The sequence below is a fragment of the Paroedura picta genome, chromosome 1 (assembly GCF_049243985.1).
Source record: "Paroedura picta isolate Pp20150507F chromosome 1, Ppicta_v3.0, whole genome shotgun sequence".
In the NCBI taxonomy this organism is placed as follows: Eukaryota; Metazoa; Chordata; class Lepidosauria; order Squamata; family Gekkonidae; genus Paroedura; species Paroedura picta.
The window spans coordinates 108,856,172-108,874,817 of record NC_135369.1 but is presented as its reverse complement, the minus strand read 5'-3'; positions in this window follow the sequence as shown (position 1 = coordinate 108,874,817).

Here is an 18,646-nt window from a genome sequence, read left to right as displayed (position 1 = left end):
GAGCAAAATGTGGGGAAGCATATTAATCATTGAATTCTATGCTCAGTGCCAATTTCTGTGTTAGTGGAATCGGTGGTGGTACAGGGAGACTCATAAGATCATAAATCAGATAACCTCTCCTACATGTGCCTCATTAGCAGGCCACAGGTCTACGTCCTTGGTGGGTGCCATGTTGCCATCCCAATGCTTCACACATAGTACCAGATTACACTTAAAAGCTTCCATGTGCAACAATGTGCAGGTATGTTTTTCTTACATATCTGGAATCATGTTTAAACTAGGCCTTAATAACTAAACCAAAAGGGGAAGCAACAGAAAAACAGAATGTTCCAAGGAAGGATCTAGTTTAATGAAACAACAGCTATGAAAGACACCCAAGTGCCCTATTGGGGAAATACTAGAGAAAATATTAGAATTTCAGGGTGAGAGAAATATTCAGTCAATATACTGCAGCAAAAAAATTGAGTCAAAGATTTTTATTTTACAAATATTCAATACTTGTATCGTAAGTGCAGACTCTGCCCTAGTTTGGTGTAGTGGTTAAGAGCAGTGGCCTCTAATCTGAGAACCAGGTTTGATTCTACCACTCCTCCACATGCAGCCAGCTGGGTGACCTTAGGTGAGTCAAAGCGTCTCTCAGAGCTCTCTTGGCCTCACCTCACAGGGTGTCTGTTGTGGGGAAAAGAAGAGAAAAGTAATTGTAAGCCACTTTGAGACTCCTTCTGGTGGAGAAAAGTGGGGTATAAAAAGCCAGCTCTTTTTCTTATTCTTATAGTATCAGCTGAGACTCCCCTCAGTAGCCCTATACATTATAAATGTAAATGTATAGGGTGTGGAAATCTGAAGGGCAAGAGATCTGACTGGGATTGTAGTTGCATTAGGAGATCATGTTGCAGAATGTGATTGTGGCTTTCCATCACCCTCTCAGAAGAAATAATGCACTTTTTAGGGCTTGCAACTGATGGGGAAAGGGCATATCAAAACATTGATGGGACTTTTCTTAATGCTTGTTTATTTTGAACTTGTCAGCTTCCCGCCTAGCATTTCATTGAATGATCCCATCATCCCTGCTATGAGGTGACCCAAATGTAATCTCTTGTGGTCACAATCTGTGCAGAGCTCCTATTGTAAAGAGATGCAACCATCAACAGTAAACCTCTCACCTCTTGTTTATTTTGCATCAGGGACTGATGGCTGACACAACTGACTGGCAAAGAAAAACAAACACCCACTCAAAATTCAAAGATGTTGTTTATAGTAAAACTATTGTTTTGTGATGACAATGATGAGTTTTGGACAGGAAAGCATTTATGATCCATTAGTTCTGGACATTTCTACTCCAACTATTTGACAGTAGAACCTGAGCACTGCAATAAGCTGCTGAAAGATGGCAGAACCTGGAGGGCACTCTTGTTCCCATTGCCATGCCCTTGTCCTTGACCCAGCATGCATGCAATCCCTGTGGGGCAAATAGTGCCCCCCTGGGTCATTTCAGGTCAAGAAAATAGAGGGAAAGTCTAAGCCCCTACTTTCCTCATGCTGTGGTCCCCATCCTACTTTGGGATGCCCATGCCTGATAAGCATGGGACAGGACATACTATTCTATCCACTCTAGTGGCATTTGTGGGGAGACTATAATGTGTCGTTAGGCCCTCATATGCCTTGCCCTATCAAAAAAATCCAATAGTCTGAGGAATATGTAGAGCACTATTCTCCATACCTTTCTGCCTGAAAGCACTATGGAAAAAAAGAGATTGTCTTCAAACAGTATAAATATAGAATAATTTATTGCTCACCCTTTTATTGCAGGGTGAAACTTTGTAAAAGCAACAAATACATTGTGATTCGAACATCATGTTCTGGATTGTTTCCTGAACTGATTTCAGTATTTACCCATGAGTACTGAATTGGAGCAATACATGCATCATGCAGTTATATTTGCACAATACCTATTGCACAATTTATTAGCCTTTGCTAGTTTTAATCCTTCTAGTAGCATGGAGGTTGTCACCAAGGTCCATTATGCACGGAGTGGAAGGTCCGCATTCAGGGTGGAATGGCAGTGGCTAATATCACCAATTATGCATGCTGCAGGCGGCAATCGGGCGCAGAGTCAAAGTATGCTGCCGAAAAAGCCGCGTTAGCGAGACGCGGAAGAAAGTGGAGCTTCCCAGGCGGAGGGTGCAACCAGAAGCGGCTCCGGAGTAGCCGTGTGCATAATCAGATACTCTGGGTTTTGCTGCCATTGCGTTCTGTCCCGTGCGTAAGCGGTTTGCTTCGCTTCTTCCTCCTCTGCGTTCTCCATGCTGCTGTTTCAGCGGCTGTGCATAATAGGCCCAAGTGACATACCAGAAGATCCATTCATCTAGGATTTTTCCTTTGAAGTCCTAGCTTTTTGGGTGTATTTTCCCACCTTTCAATTAGATACAAATCTATGGAACTAACAGCATAATTTAGGTTGGAATATGCCAAGGAAGAACTGGAAGCAGCCTTGTCATTGCATTTGCCCTGAAAAGCATGCTCCTTAAACCTAAACATATTGGGGGCAGGATGTGGTCACCCTGCTCATGACTATAGATGTGGGTTTTTTCTCCCCAGCTTAACTTCACTTTGTGGAATATGAATCTACATCATCATTGGCATTCTGACCCTGAATTAGGAAGCAGTTAACCATGTCAGCAGCTTGCTGGGGGGTAAACGGTCATGACTGGGGAAGGCACTGGCAAACCACCCCGTATTGAGTCTGCCATGAAAATGCTAGAGGGCGTCACCCCAAGGGTCAGATATGACTCGGTGCTTGCACAGGGGATACCTTTACCTTTACCTAACCATGTCAGCAAAGGGAAAACACTGTATTCATTCTCCTTTTGTTGTCTCACTGTTCACCATGAATCTCTGAGTTGACTGTAATTTGAGGTTGCAGTGTTCTTTAGATCTCACCACCCTGAACTTCTGTTGTGGGTGACTTAAGAAGGGTACATACTCAATATGACTTGCGGGGAGGGGGGGAATCAAAAACCGAGCTACATGCATTCCTATGTAACAAGAATTCAAAGCACATTTTTCTGAAGTAGAAATGCTTGGTCAATTCTAAAGAGACTTGGCTTCTCCTCTGAGAAGCCCTACGCTTTTCAGACTTGGGCAGAGGATAAAAATCATGTACATTTCTTCCTCTTGGATGCCTTTTCTCACAGAACATGTGATACTGAAACATCTGATTTTATTCCATGAATCAAAATGCAGTCTTATGTTCTTTGAAACTTAAAAATGGTTGCAGAGATTGTTTCCTAGAACTGCTGTAGAGCCAACATGCTGGCACTGCAATTAATTTATTAATGTATTAATTATTGTTGAATTTTTAGCCCATCACTCTTCGGAGACTTGTGGCGGGTTACAATATATAAACCCCCATAAAAGCCCAATAACCATCAAACTCCCCACTCCCCCCTCTTAAACAAGATTATCAGCATAAATTCCCCCCTTAACCCCACAGCAGTCTACCCCAGGGTGGGGTGCACAAGATATTAATGCATAGCCTGAGGAGGTCCTCTATTGTTATTGTTATGAGAGCCAGTTTGGTGTAGTGGTTAGGAGTGCTGACTTCTAATCTGGCATGCCAGGTTCGATTCTGCGCTCCCCCACATGCAACCAGCTGGGTGACCTTGGGCTCGCCACGGCACTGATAAAATTGTTCTGACCGGGCAGTGATATCAGCGCTCTCTCAGCCTCACTCACCCCACAGGGTGTCTGTTGTGGGGAGAGGAAAAGGAAGGCGACTGTAAGCCGCTTTGAGCCTCCTTCGGGTAGGGAAAAGCGGCATATAAGAACCAACTCTTCTTCTTCTTCTTCTATTAACCCTGACCTCAATCAAAGACCTTGTGGAAGAGCTCCATCTTACAGGCCCTGCAAAACAGTGTTAGCTCCATCAGGGCCCTCAGCTCTCCTGGGAGCTCATTCCACTATGCCACAACCAAAAAGGCCCTGGCCTGGGTCAAGGCCAGGTGTGCTTCCTTAGGGCCAGGGACTTCCAGCAGATTAGCACCCGCAGAGTGAAAGGCCCTACAAGGGGCATAAGGAGACAGGTAGGTAGGGGCCAAACCGTGGATGGCCATGAAGGTAAGCACCAGAGCCTTGAACTTGATCTGGTCCACAACTAGCAACCAATGTGGCTACATTAGACCAGGCTGGAGACGGGCTCTCAAAGATGTACCTGTGAGGACCCTAGCCGCTGAAATATACATGAGAATATTTAGACTAGATTTTGAACTTTCAGAACTGGAAACTGTAACAGGCCAGTTCTGTGTAATGCTGATGTTTGCCATTTGCATCCAGCCACTATTTTCCAGTCCTAGAATGGTACTTCCAAAGAGAAGGAAGTGATTTCCAGTGCAGATTGTTACTGTGTTGTCCCATAGAATTTTGTGAAGATCAAGGTGAGAGTGAGGGGAGGGGGCGGTTAGCAGGGAAATCTCATTCTGAGAGTTTGATGCACTCATGGTTCATTGTATATAGCATTATTCTATTTGCTACTATACCTATTTTAATTAAATGCTACTTTTAAAAAATCATGTGTCTAATGTGTTTGACTTGCAGGCTGGCATTGTGTCAAGTAAGTCGTGACTCAGGAATGGCATTAACAAGTTCACAGCTTTATTTATGACCAACCCAGAACAGAGGGTTGGCCCCAATTAAGGCAAGAAGGAGGAAGTCCGTAACCCACAGCTGTCAGGCTGCAACAACCTGGAGCCCAGAGGCAACCAGGTACTGTCTTTCCCAGTCGGGAAAAATGGCCCTTGCCTCTGAAGTTCTCCACGCGGGACATGGCCCTTACAAAGAGCCAACAGACACCCATCTCATTTGGCTCCCCAGGCCAGTTGGCTTTGAGCCCCTGACCACCCAGCTGGATCAGCTGCACTCTTGTCAGCTGGCCCCTTAATGGGACCCCCAGCACCTCAGGGAGTCTGGTGCACAGGGAGTCTGGTGCACAAAGCTCCTCCTTGAAACTCGAACGAATGAACCAGAACAAACCCTCACCCAACAATGAGCAAACCAGGAGGGTGGGCAGGGAAGCTGTCCCATCGGCATCTGGGGGCGAAGAGGCCAAGCCTGCCACACATGGCACCTTTAAAGGCACCTGGTGGCCCCGTCCCCAATTGCTGCTGTGCGTGCTGCTGGCACACACGTTCCGGCTGTGACCAGCTGTGGCATCAACCGGCAGCCATTCTTAATGGCGGCCGCTCTTTATGTCCTTATATATTATATTCTATTGATCACATGTTTTTCTTCGAAACTCTGCCTGTGTTCATGGCATTCTGCTCATCTGAACACCCCCTTCCCCCAACACTACAAAAATTGTTCTTAGTTTGACCTATCAGCATATTTTATGATGAACATATACGTTTTGTTCAGATTGACCAATGTTATTTATATATGATTCATTCCATTCCCATTGTTCTTTGCTCATTTGTTCTACACTAGACAAACAAAAGCACCTTGTATTTTTCAAACACAGCAAATATTGTTCTTTTGAGTAACAATCTTGGACTACAGCTACTGTGATTCTGATTTACAGGAAGGCTTCCTATATGAGAAGAAAAACTAAAACCCTCAAAGCAACCACATAACCAGCATGTATATATTGTGGTATTAGCTATATCTCAAAAGCTCTCTGTTAGCATTGTGCCCAATAGTGTGTTTTTGCCTATGGCAGGACCTTTATGAAAACATCAACCATGTTAGTCTTCATGACTAACCATAATAGTCTTCATGAAGCCATAAACCTTTTCAAAATACCATTCCCCATTATTTAACCAGGCACTGTATCTAAAGGAGATAACCAGTGAGTTTTTCTGAAGCATACTTGGGACTTTTCTCAATGATTTCCCCCATTGGTTCTAGGCCCATACCTCTTCAATTTTTCCCAATCCCCACATACATTTATGTGCCTTTAGACTTTGCTTCATTCCTCCTCCCCACTCTTGTCTCCTTCCCCCCATTCCTTTGAAACCATTTTTACCATCATCATCTTCTGGAATCTTTGAGTTGCTTTTTCTTTGTGTAATTTTTTTGTCAAGTTTTCTTTATTGCACCTGATCCCACCCACCTCCAGCCCATTTTTCAATGATTAGATTGTCATCATTGTCAAACCTTCTCCCCCCACCCCAACCCTGAAGATGTGGTTTGATTTAAAAAATTTTTTTGCTTTAAAAGGTACTAAAAGATAGATTGAAATACTGTTGTATTGATAGGCCCAGCATGTTCCCTGAATTTCCCCTTTCACTTATATTTCCATGATATTTCCACTTCCTTTTTTATTTAGCCTTCTCTCTTCCAAATCAATGTGGTTTTGTATTATCTAGTTGAGGCTGCAGTGAAATGTGGAATGGAAGGTACTTAAACACTACAGTTTGTGTTAAGTAATTCCACAAGTGCCCCACTACCTATATCATTTTTAACACCCATGTCACAAATTATCTGCTCATGTTTGGCTATCCATGAGCTGTAGCTTCACAAGGTAGTTCTAAGCACAGATTCTGGCATTGTACAGGGGGTTGGATTAGATGACCCTGGAGTTCCCTTCCAACTCTATGATTTTATGATCCTATGATTCTAAAGTAGTTCTACCTCCATATGGACCAACAGACCAATTTTCTATGTCCTCTTTTATGGTTCCCTTCGTTTAAAAAAACAGAACAAAATACAATTGGTAGCAGTAGAAAAAACACAGTATGGCATATAAACATCACAGTATTAATGGGTGTGAATGGAATGTTTTTATTAACTCCTGTAAAAGGAGTTTACCTTTGGCCACCCTGCCCACCCGCTGGTGGAAGGTCAGGGGGCCGTGCTGGAGGAGCCGCGCCGAGCCGAGCCCAGCAGCTACCTCCTGCCCTCCAGCCCGCCCGCAGCCAGTTTCTCCCTCGTCCTGGCACACCCAGGTAGGCCATGGGGCAGGGGGGGAAGGACGACTCGCCGCCGCCTCACAGGCTGCCCACCGCCTGGCCTCGAGTCCGTGCTCTCACCCCGCGTCACCCCCAAACTCACCAGCCCCGCTAGCTAGCACCCACTGTATTTCGATTACAGCGGGCTTAGTTTCTAGTAACTATATAATAACTATAACTATTCATATTATTAACTGATATAACCGGGTAACGCTATAACATAAAAATCTTTTAGCAATAAAATCCCCAAATCTTACCCCAATAAAATGAAATACAGATGAACAATAAAAAACAACAGAACAAGATGGCGGTACAACTAAAAGATCTCCCCAGCCTCCAATGCAGTTGATTCAGTGGGAATACAACAGGGCAGTTCTATATAGGTCTAATACCCAAGAACCGGGGGTGGGTTGAAATTCCCTAGTACTCATTGTGCCCAGCCTCAACCAAATGCCTAGTGGAAGTGCTCTATTTTGCAGGCCCTGTGGAACTACGAGAGCTCCCCTTTAATCAGGTTGCACAACCTCACTGCGTTATTTACTCTGCTAATATTAATTGCCATTCTCAACTGTAGCCTTTGAATCTCCTATCATTCAGACTGGGTTTAAGCATTAATCATTTACTGTCCATTACACAACCATATCCCCTCATCCCCTGCCAATGGCCAGGGGGAACTGGGCAACCATTTCAGGAGAAGTTTTATTTTTGAAACTGGACTTTTAGGTACATACAGTGGTCTTGTGTAATCTGCTCCAGAGTTATCAAAATGGTTGTCTGAAGGCCTATGAAACTGGACTCCTCTTCTGGGCTCCATCTCCAGGCTCCACCATTTTTTTGTGATGGTGCTTTCAAGACTCTACTTAATGGTCAGGTTCTCTTCCCAGGCTGTCCTCCAAATGAGCAGTATAATAATTGGTACTTTAATTATTTAATTAGCCTCTCTGTGTATGTCATATAAGTGTTACAGCAATTGGGATTAAAGGAACAGAAACATGAAAGCACTGGTAATGAACTTGATGGATTTGCACCAGTCATGTGTAGGGCATGCCCCTACAAAGGACATGAACAAATGCTATTTTGGTGTAAAATGGGCCACAGTGGCAAAAGCCCCCTCACCAAAGGGGTTCAGATGCATTTGCCTTGCACATGGGGTATGCACGCCCTGACAAAGGACACCATGCCCCAAATCCAAATTTTTGGCAACTCTGGAGCCAAACCTGTAAAATGAAGAATATTAAAGAGGGATATCTGGCCGCTCAAAAGGCCTATATACAGCTGACTTCCACTGCCCAACAGCCTGCTGCTTGCATTGCTGCCCTTATCCTAAAGGAATGTAACCCATAATTTCTAGGCTACAGCCCAATTCTCTTCAAGGCTGCCTTCATAACCACCACAAATTAGTAGTGAGAGAGGCATTTCCCATCAGCATGTATAAAAAACAGATCCGCAATGTCAGGTCAAACTTCCATAAAAGCTTACACCCTACCTACAGAACAGGTCCATAAAAGCTTGCACCCTACCTACAGGACAGGTCACCCTCCTGCCAGTCTCCTGCAATAGCACATGCATTCATCTTCCCATTTGGTCAGTTTTTGATAGTCTTAAGTATATATGCAACTCAGTGCCAACCAATGTGCCATCTTCATGGGCTAATGCCCTCCCTTCGCTGCCCACTTTACTGGCAACCACCACCTCATTGCATCTAAAGGCACCATGGAACGACACAGTGTAGACTGCAACAAATAGCTTGTATTCGTGATCAGCTGAACACATCTCAGAAAGTTGTAGTAGCATATTCTGTAGGACATGCGATGATATCGGTCTCCTGCAGGCCTTTCTAGGAAGGGCTGACCATCTCCAACCTGCAACTGCCCTTTTCACCCAAAAGGATGATGCTGGGTCCCACCAGTTTAATCTCTGTTATATAAAAGATTGTCCAGATAGTGGCACCACAGTTGTCTTAGGTGTTGCCCCTAGCAAGTGCAAATGTGCCAAATAACACAGTATTAATTCTTCATTTGGGGGGAAAGAGGAGGAGCTTCCCCAAGATTGAACCCAGCACCTATAGTTTGCTAAAGCACCATAATTTGCTTGTTGCATTGCTGGTGCGAGGAAACTGGTCACAGCTTGCTCGATGCCAAGGTTCCACAAGTCTTCCGGGAAAGGATCCGGTGTCTGATTTGCTGTTGGAGCCAGTTACTAGAATCTGGTTTCCTGGAATAGAGACAAAGTATCTTCTATGCTGATATCAGTCCCCGGTATATGTCTTGCGCTAAAAGATAAATTATTCCTCAAGCACGCTAAAACAAATGCCCACACTGGTCGCATCATACACTCTGATCTGCTTGATTGTCTATTAATTATCCTTACCAACGATTGTTTATCACACTAGAATAATATCCAGTGGTTCCTAAATACTTCCCTCCACATTTTAACAGCCACCAGTATAGGAAAAAGTTCTTTGAAGGTTAAATCTCTCAGGATATTTTTCTCCTTCCACTGTGGTGGCCACCACTGAGCACACCAGCAGTCTTGAAAGTACACCCCAAAACCTAGACTTCCAGACACATCAGAACCTGAAAGGAGTTTCCTGGCAGAATTTGGGTTTGCCAAATTGCCACTCCATTGTAGTCTTCCAAGAACTTCTTCCAAGAACTTCTTCCAGTTTGGTGTAGTGGTTAGGAGTGCGGACTTCTAATCTGGCATGCCAGGTTCGATTCTGCGCTTCCCCACATGCAACCAGCTGGGTGACCTTGGGCTCGCTATGGCACTGATAAAACTGTTCTGACCGGGCAGTGATATCAGCACTCTCTCAGCCTCACCTACCCCAAAGGGGTAGGAATGGGAAGGTGGGGAGAGGAATGGGAATGGGAAGGGGAATGGGAAGGTGTGCTGCCCTAGGGTTAGTGCAAGGGCAAGCACGGTTACAGAGTCAAGCAAGTTCAAAGCGCGTACCAGAGAGTGGTCAAAAGTCCAGTCCAGGTCTTATCAGTAATTGTTAACAGACGAAGTCCAAAGGAGAACCGAAAGAGTTGTCATTTATCTTTGCCAAGGTCAAGCCGGGAATCTGTGGAGCATTCAATCAAAGCGTAGTCTAGTCGGGTGAAGCAAGGGTCAAGCCGGGAATCAGTCAAACAGAGCTTCGCTGAAGCGTCAGTGAGCAGGAAATTAGTCAAGGCAACGGGTGGACATGTGCACAAGGTTGTACCCACACTGAGAAGCACTTCTGCTGTGCTTAAGAACAAGCTGAGCTGTCACACCAAGTGGTTGCACCTGGCACTCAGCCTTCCTCCGATGAATGAGCCCCACCTGAGCCCAACCTAGCCTGATGCTTTAGTCTAAGCCGAGCACTTTGCCTGCGTGTTGCCAACGTTGTCCTCCTGCATTCCCTCCTGCGCTCTGGAGATGAGTCTGGGCTGTTCAGGGGTGTTGCTGCCGGCTGAGGTAATGCTGGTGCAGAGGGCATGGTGCTTGTCTGGCTGGGACCTGGTTGTGGCTCCCTATCGGGACTTGCCTCTCTAAGCAGCACCCTGCTGCTTTGCTCCAGCTCCTCCACTTCTTCCTCTGAGGGAGCTGGCAGAATGAGCTCAGGCAGTGGTGCAGAAGCACCCTCTGGAGACAGGGCCATGATAGAAGGCGACTGTAAGCCGCTTTGAGCCTCCTTCGGGTAGGGAAAAGTGGCATATAAGAACCAACTCTTCTTCTTCATATCCTTAAGTCCTCCTTAATACAACTAGTTAGGCCAATACGATGATGATGTGTCTGGACCTCTGCCATTGACCTAGCCAATCTAGCACAAAAAGCCCTCCCAGGGGAAATGGCCTTACATGCAAAATTTAGATGATGATGCAAAATCTGGAAGTCCTTTAACATGCATTTCCTATTCTGCAGCATTTCCTACAATAATGTTTGCAGCTTGTGTAATTTGTCTTGTTGAAGCTGAGATAAACCAGCTACCGAGTCTAGCACTATCCCCAGATATGTCAATCGAATTGAAGGCCCCTCTGTTTTTTCTCCCACTAATGGAACCCCAACTCTTCCATTAATGTCATGAATGCATTTTACCTTTCCTGACACTCCTCTGTATTTTCAGCCTCCACAAACATCCATTTAATATGTTATGTTAGGGCTTTGGGTTTTCTCCTTTACCATCTATTCTAAGAAAGTACTGAATGCCTCACAGACAGAACATGGTATGGAGCATCCCATAGGCATTGTCTTATCGACATCCCAGCACCTTTGAAATTGTCATCCCAAAAACAGAAATCTTCTGGATGCACTGGGAGGAAACGAAATGCTGACTTAATATTGCACTTTGACATTAACAAGTACACACCACATGTTCTCACTATCACTACCGCATGATCCAGGGATGCATACTTTACAGAGCATAATTCTGGATCTATCCCGTCATTAACTGACGACCCTATAAGGTATGATAGATGCTGGATCATCCAGTAATCCCCAGGTGTTTTCTTTGGAACCACCTCAAGTGGTGATACCCACAGATTGGGTAATGGTGGAGCATCGTAAGGACCCGCCATGTGACCAGCGGCACAATTCTTACCAATTGTTTGGGCTAGCACCTCCGGGAGATCAGCTGCTGACTTCAGGTTTCTGCAAGACATTCCTACCTTCTCTCCCAGGTATGGTATTCAGAAGCTAGTGGCAGATCCCAAAGCCAAATATGCTGTCTGGCTTCTGTCTGGATAATTCTCTAATACCCAGAGTAATACATTCAATCTAACCGGTGTTACTTCCAAAGTTCTTAATTCTGGGGGTGTTTAAGTTAGACTTTTGATTAGTGTTAGAGGCTGACCCCCCTCCTTTCTTTGAGGAGGGTCAGCCCCCATGAAAGGGCTGCTGGGCCCCAGACTGCTAATCACAGTCCTGTTTACCATGACTCCCACCACAGTTCTCACAGCAGTGCTCGAATCGGCACCTACGCCAAAGGCAAGTTCCCCTGTTATATTCCCAACATGCACCCCATCACAATCCTGACCATCTCCACTCCTGATCCGTTTTCCTAACATATAGCCCTACATAGCCCTATAGCCAACCATCATAGTCTTTTAACTCCCACTGTGCTTGGCTGTTGTTCCCTTTCCCTCGCTAGTGTATCGTAGGTTATAGCTGCCACTTCTCCTGCTAGAGCCTTGGCTTCCAACATGCTGGCCAGGTGCTGCACCAGATGGCAAGCACACTCTGGATATGCAGCAACTATCGAACCCAAGTACTCTGTATAGCCCTGCAACCAATTCAAAAACGACCATTCTTCAGGACTTGACTCCTTGTTTTTCCTCTCCTTTCTGGATCCAGTCTTAGGGGCATCCCCCTCTGGGTAAAACATTCTAAATACAGCAATATAATACCCATCCAGGGCTCTGTCCTGCAACTTCCGAGACAGATGGATCCCCAATGGGTTATCTCCAGCAGAATACCCAGTAGGTGGACACCCAGTGAAGCCCTCCCCTCTATGCTCTTTAAAGTACTCCTTGGTGGCCTCATGCCTATTTCCTAACCAGCAGGGTATCCCAGGGACTAAAGCCCCTTTTAACCAGTAGGTACTATCCCGCTATCGCTCAGCCATTTCGTTCACAGACAAAGATGACTCACAGAATGTATTGAGATCCCTATACGCCCTTTCTCGCTTAGCTCCACCTCTCCTTGTATGCTGTCTCCTGTGACTCATTTGCTGTTCCTCTCCTGTGCTCTGTGTTGCAGTGGGCACTGATTGCTTCTCAATCTCTGCTGCTTTCATGGTTTGTGAGGCCGCCACCCCACTTGGCTGGGCCCCCAAAGCTACAGGCTAGAACTGCCGATATAACAGTCCCCTTTGATCACCATAATCACACATTCCTGGCATTTGCCAGCTACATCCTGGTACTGCCCAGGGCCTCTCCATGGCTGGAGATTCTGCCTCCTGACCCATACCACTACTGTGATACTAGGAAAGTGTGGCGTGTCTTTGTGCCAAACCATTCGCAGCTGGCTGTTCCATTTGGGCAAACTGCTCTGGCACCCTCTGAACTATGCCAGGACACTTGCAAGGTTGCTGAAAGCCTGGACCCTGTGGCATGTGTGTTGGCCATTGCCCACTGTTACACATTCTGGATACACTTGGCATGTGATCCTCCCCTGTTTGACATGGCAAAGTATTGCCCACCACCATCTGCCATACCTACTCCTTGCCAGGCACCTGCTGCTGGATAATGGCTTATTGATGAACCATGAAGGGCCTTGTGACAAGTATCCATAAGGCATGGCTGGTAATGTGTCCCTATTCTGTGCTACCCTATTCTGATTGGCTGCCTGACCTAACCTACTATCAATATTAGGGTAGTAACATTGCCCAGGCATGAATCACAAATTGTAAAGCTCCCCACCCCCTATTGTCATGCCCTGCCTCCTGGAGCTGTTCAACATCTGCAGAGATTCCCCCTGCTGGCTCTTCCACATTACTTTGTGCTGCCTTGCTCTCTGTCCTATGCCTCTTCCCTATATTGTTGTAAGCCCCCTCCCTTCTTCCAGGGAGCTGGAATTGGCCTTGTGACAGCTCTCTAAGTTAGGTTTGCTAAGAAACAGTATATCTAACCCATGGACACCCATTCAGACCTTGAAGGGATTTGAGCCAGATGTTCCCACATCAAGACCTATCGCTCAGTTCAGAACACCACACAATATTCATTGTGCTTCATCTCGAATACCTTCATCTCAAATAATTTCTCATTTTCCCAGATTTCTTTAGAGAATTTCTAAACCCTTTCCAAAGACAATATTAAAAAAAGAAATGATTGCTACTCTAATTAATTTCCAAAGTATCTTAATCACAATTCAATAGATGAATTCAATGTCTGTTTCCATAGCAAACTGCCTTCATTAGCATGACCTATATTTGGTCATACTTAGAATTTTGAGTCAGTTCTCTGGAGAGGAATTTTTATTTGGGGGAAAGAGCCCTGCATTCATTTTGAGCTGGTGCTTCATTTCTGTAGGAAAATCATGCTTAACATTTTAATTGGTTTATGGTCCAATTCTCTATTCAGTTAAAGCAACATCCTTACCTTTAAGCTGCTGCAAGATCTATGGGATCCAACCAAACTTTTTGTTACTTAGTTTTTCAATCTCTTCTTTAGCACCTCATAGAATATTTATATAATCTAACTGAAAAAAATGATAAATAATACATAGCTGATTAAAACAACCAAAATTGAGGCCAGAATCCTAAGGATTCTTTCCTGGGAGTAAGCCAGAACATGGGACTTATTTTAGAACAGACCTATTTAGAATTGTTCCCTAATTCACTGCCCAGCTTGGACCACCAAAGGTTTCACATGTCCTTACATGACTGGAAATGTGGGGGAAATAGCCCTTACACTAGCCACTTGCACTAAGTTCAGCACTCCATTTCTCAGATTGCTCCCTGTTTGTTCCAGGTATTATGCAAGCAGCCTTAAGGCGCTATAAGACTCAGGCTGGAAAGCACAAAGTATTGCAAAAGGTCTTGACAAGCTATACTGTATGCTCATCTCTGTATCCAAAGTCTAATTTCTGAGAAGTTTGGAGGAGTGGTCAGTAATGAGACAGAAATAATGCTTTGACATTTTTAATTTCAAACATTTTGTTCATTCCCATCCTATTTAGAATAATAGAATCATAGAAACATAGAGTTGGAAGGGGAAACAAAGGCCATCTAGTCCAACCCCCTGCTCAACGCAGGTTCAGCCCAAAGCATCCTAAAGCATCCAAGAAAAGTGTGTATCCAACCTTTGCTTGAAGACTGCCAGTGAGGGGGAGCTCACCACCGCCTTAGGCAGCCTATTCCACTGCAGAACTACTCTGTGAAAAGGCATGTGTTTGTTTGCATGGATGCATTTCTTTTTGCTCCTACAAGCTTAAAAGTAGAAGCCTCCCCTCCATTTTTTCAGCTCCCCTCCCAACACCATCACTGTACTTGTTGTGTTTCAGGGAACGAGCACCCCTGCCAATGCTCCTTCAGCAGCATCTGAGGCTCTGTGCAACTGTTGCTACCAAAACAGCACCTGTGGCACTGGTGAAGACTGGGACAGGGAGGCAACATTGGGTTCTCTGTTCTCCCAGCTGTCAGCCCCCTGATCAGCTGGTGAACTGCTGCTTCACTGGCAGACTGTCACTGCTGCGTCAAGCGTGACACTCATAGAGTTACTAACCTCAGGGTGGGATCTGAAGTTCTCCCAAAATCACAATTGATCTCCAGACTAAAGAAATCAATTTCCCTGGCAAAAATGGCTGCTTCCAAGGGTTGGCTCTATATAGCATCATATCCTTGCTGATCTCCCACCCCTTCACAGACTCCCCTCACCAGGCGCTGTCCCTGAACCCCCAGGAAGCTCCCCATGCCCAAGGGGGCAATCTTCTTCTGCTTTAAAAGGGACAACAGAACAGGTGGAAAGAGGGGAAGAAGAAGGGAAATCTCTTTCCTTCCCAATGATCCAGGGACAGACTGGTCATCAAGACAAGTGGGGTAAAGTACTCGTCCATTGATTGCCTGGGACCCCATGCTGACTTCTCAACCACAAGCAAGGGGCAGGCACAATCTGTCATAAGGCTCAGTGAGAGACAGACTCAACCACACTGTTGTGCACAGCACAGCAAATGATGGGCTTTTAGCCAAACCTTATGTACATGGCAAGGAACAGGCCTAGCCAACCTCACTCACTTGTATAAGCAGTGAGGAGCCTCACTTGTGTATGGAGGGATGGACCCGGCTATCCTTGCTCGTGCTCACAGTGAGGGATGGGCTGAGCCTCACTGACATGGTGAGAGATGGACCCAACTACTTCTTTCTCCTTCCTTTCTTTCTCCAACTTTCTCCTTGTTTTTTTTGGGGGGTGGGGGTGGAACCAAGGTAGACTGGGAAGGGACTGCCCTCAAGGGATGATTGTTTTCCTCCCTGTCCCCCCCTCCCCTGTTTATCTCTAATTCACAACTAGCTTTTAGGGAAATAGTGTTTGCTCATTTATTTATTTTTATTTGTTTATTACATTTGTATACCATCCTTCCCATTTATGGGCGGCTCACAAAATCATCATTTAAAACATCCATGATGTAATTAAAATTAAAACATCAACAGTCAATTAAATAATTAGAATGATAAACATCTAAAATCAATTTTCCAGCATGTCATTTTTACAGATAATTCCAAGAAAAGAAGAGGGGAAAAAATAAAGGGGGATCTCTTGCCTTCCCAATTACTGTTTTTTGCCCTGTCCAGTTTTATCTTGATAAAACAATGCGACGGCTTATATTCTGTTTTCCTTTTTCCTTTATTTAAAAATGAATGCAAATCCATACTTCCCAAGTGATATACGTATAATTTACTGGCATTGTTAGGGGTGAGTTTGTGATTTTAGATCATTGTTGTGAGTCGCCTTGAGCTGACTGAGAGATTGGATACAAATGTTTAAAGTAATATTAATTAAATTTAGAAAGAATGGGTTCTAACACATTATTGAGGAATCCTACAAGAGAGGGCATGGTCTCAAACTGAGGCCATCTTCTTCTGGCTCATATTTGGAGGTTTTTGTTTTGATTTGAATGCACAATTGAGATGTGTGAGTCAGAGCAGAATACTAATAGTACAGCCCTAACCACAATTACATCTTTCATAGTCAATTAGAGTCAGTGATCTGTACCTGTGCTGTAACTGTGCTTACCGTGTCACTGTAAATGGCATAAAATACAGATTTGGCACTGATGAACAGACCAAAGCCACAGGGTAATTTTTTCCCATTCACATACAGAAGGTTGTTTTTTTAAATGCAAATTGCTATGTTTGGACAAAATCCTGTTCTGCAATCCGTCCTCACAGAACATTCTGTTTGAGGCATTCAGAAATCACCAAGGAACTGACTAGGCATTGACCCAATTCTTTGTGGAAGTGTATGTAATATCACATTAAGGGGGAAATGGAAAAGAAGGGCAGTGAGTTTCTTGAGTAGGAGAAACATAAAAAACATGGAATGATGCCATGGTATACTTCTGGTGTGCCTTTAATAGATCCAGGAATGACATGCAAAATATGTGCATGACTCAGAGCTGGCCAGCATTGCTGAATGCTTGAATATAATTCAATTCACATGGTACATAACCAAACAGAAGAACATGCAAGAAGAATACTTTGGATGGGAGATGAGAATGTTATATGGTTTCCAGACTTGGTCTGTGGATGTCATTTCCTGTCAAATAGCCAGAGTACCATACATTAAGGAATATCTGTGGGAAGAGCTAGTCTCCTGCACAGCAGACACATTGCAAAAATTGTTGTCTTGAGTGATATTAGGTATGTTTCTGTTTTGATGAACTCATTCCATACCCCTAGGTTCTATCACAGCCTTTTAGATCTTCTGGGAACAAGCTCACCTCCGATGTGCCAAGTTAGTGAGACAAAAGTCTGCAGGTGAGTATTCTTAGTGGCTACTCCTGCAATCTGTATTTCCTTTCCCTTGAAGACAGGCCATATTCTAGAAGCTGGTTCACATATTCTAGCACATCCTCCAATGACTCTGTATTTATGAATTCTATTACCAGTTATTCTAAATCCATCGTGCAACCCCAATGACCAGCAGCTAGGGCTGCCAAGCCCCCACTGCAGGTAAGGGATTCCCATCCCCAGTTACTGTTTTCCACCATTACTACTGTGGGCAATGGGAGAAAAACAATCATTTAAAAATCACCATTGGGTGACATTGCAGCATTACCTCTGGTGACAATCCAGAAGATGTCAGTCCTCTATAGGTTTTACCATAGGGTTTCTGGCAATTCTTAGAAAGGATCAATCTCCCTTCCAGGTTTTCTATGAAAATGGCAATGATGGCTCTCTTCTATGCCCCTCCCCCCAGGTCTCCTGGCAGCAGCTAACATATGAACTAGCTGAATTGAAAGCATCAACTATTTCTTTATTTAAAGTATTTACATTTCACATGTATGAAAAATGCAAAAAGCAGTCCAACAAATCTGACAAGAATATCAAAGCATAATGGCAGACTCTCTGCAAACATGTTGGCCTATTTTGTGCATGGTATAAGAGGATATGAAATGTTTATCTGCAAAGTGAAATCTGCAGTGGACCATTCAGATACCTGCAAGTTGTTACTAGATGTTACTAATATCCAATGATTAAATTCTTTGCTATTGCCTGTTTTATTTCAGAAGGATTTTTTACACTGTTTTGCTCCCCCCAGGGAGCTTACAAAATCCAGTTTATACAAACAAACAGAAAAACTAAAAAATGCAAAACTACATTCCAGTCACACTTTATTCTTGTACCCGCCTATGAGCAGAGCACTCTCCTTGGAGTCAGGCTAGCCCTGTGCATAACTGGAGGACGCCTCTCGCCTCCGCAGAATTTATAAGAGCATGCTGCTCCCTGTCACCGTACAGTGGGGGCCCAGTGCCCCCACTCCCCCCCCACACCGCTTCGAAGCGCTCCCGGCACCTCTGGCCCCGCATTACGTGCATTGGGCCATTACGCCAAGGCAGCCAGCATGTGCTGGGGACCCCCTTCCCCATACATATACGGGGAAATGTGGGGTTTTTTGCCCTACTGCTATGGAATGGCAGCAGCCTGGCATAGCTAACACCATGCACAATAGGTCTGTGGGTGGGCAGGTAGTGAATTTCCTGCATTCTGCATGGGAATGGACTAGATGATCCTTCAGGTCCCT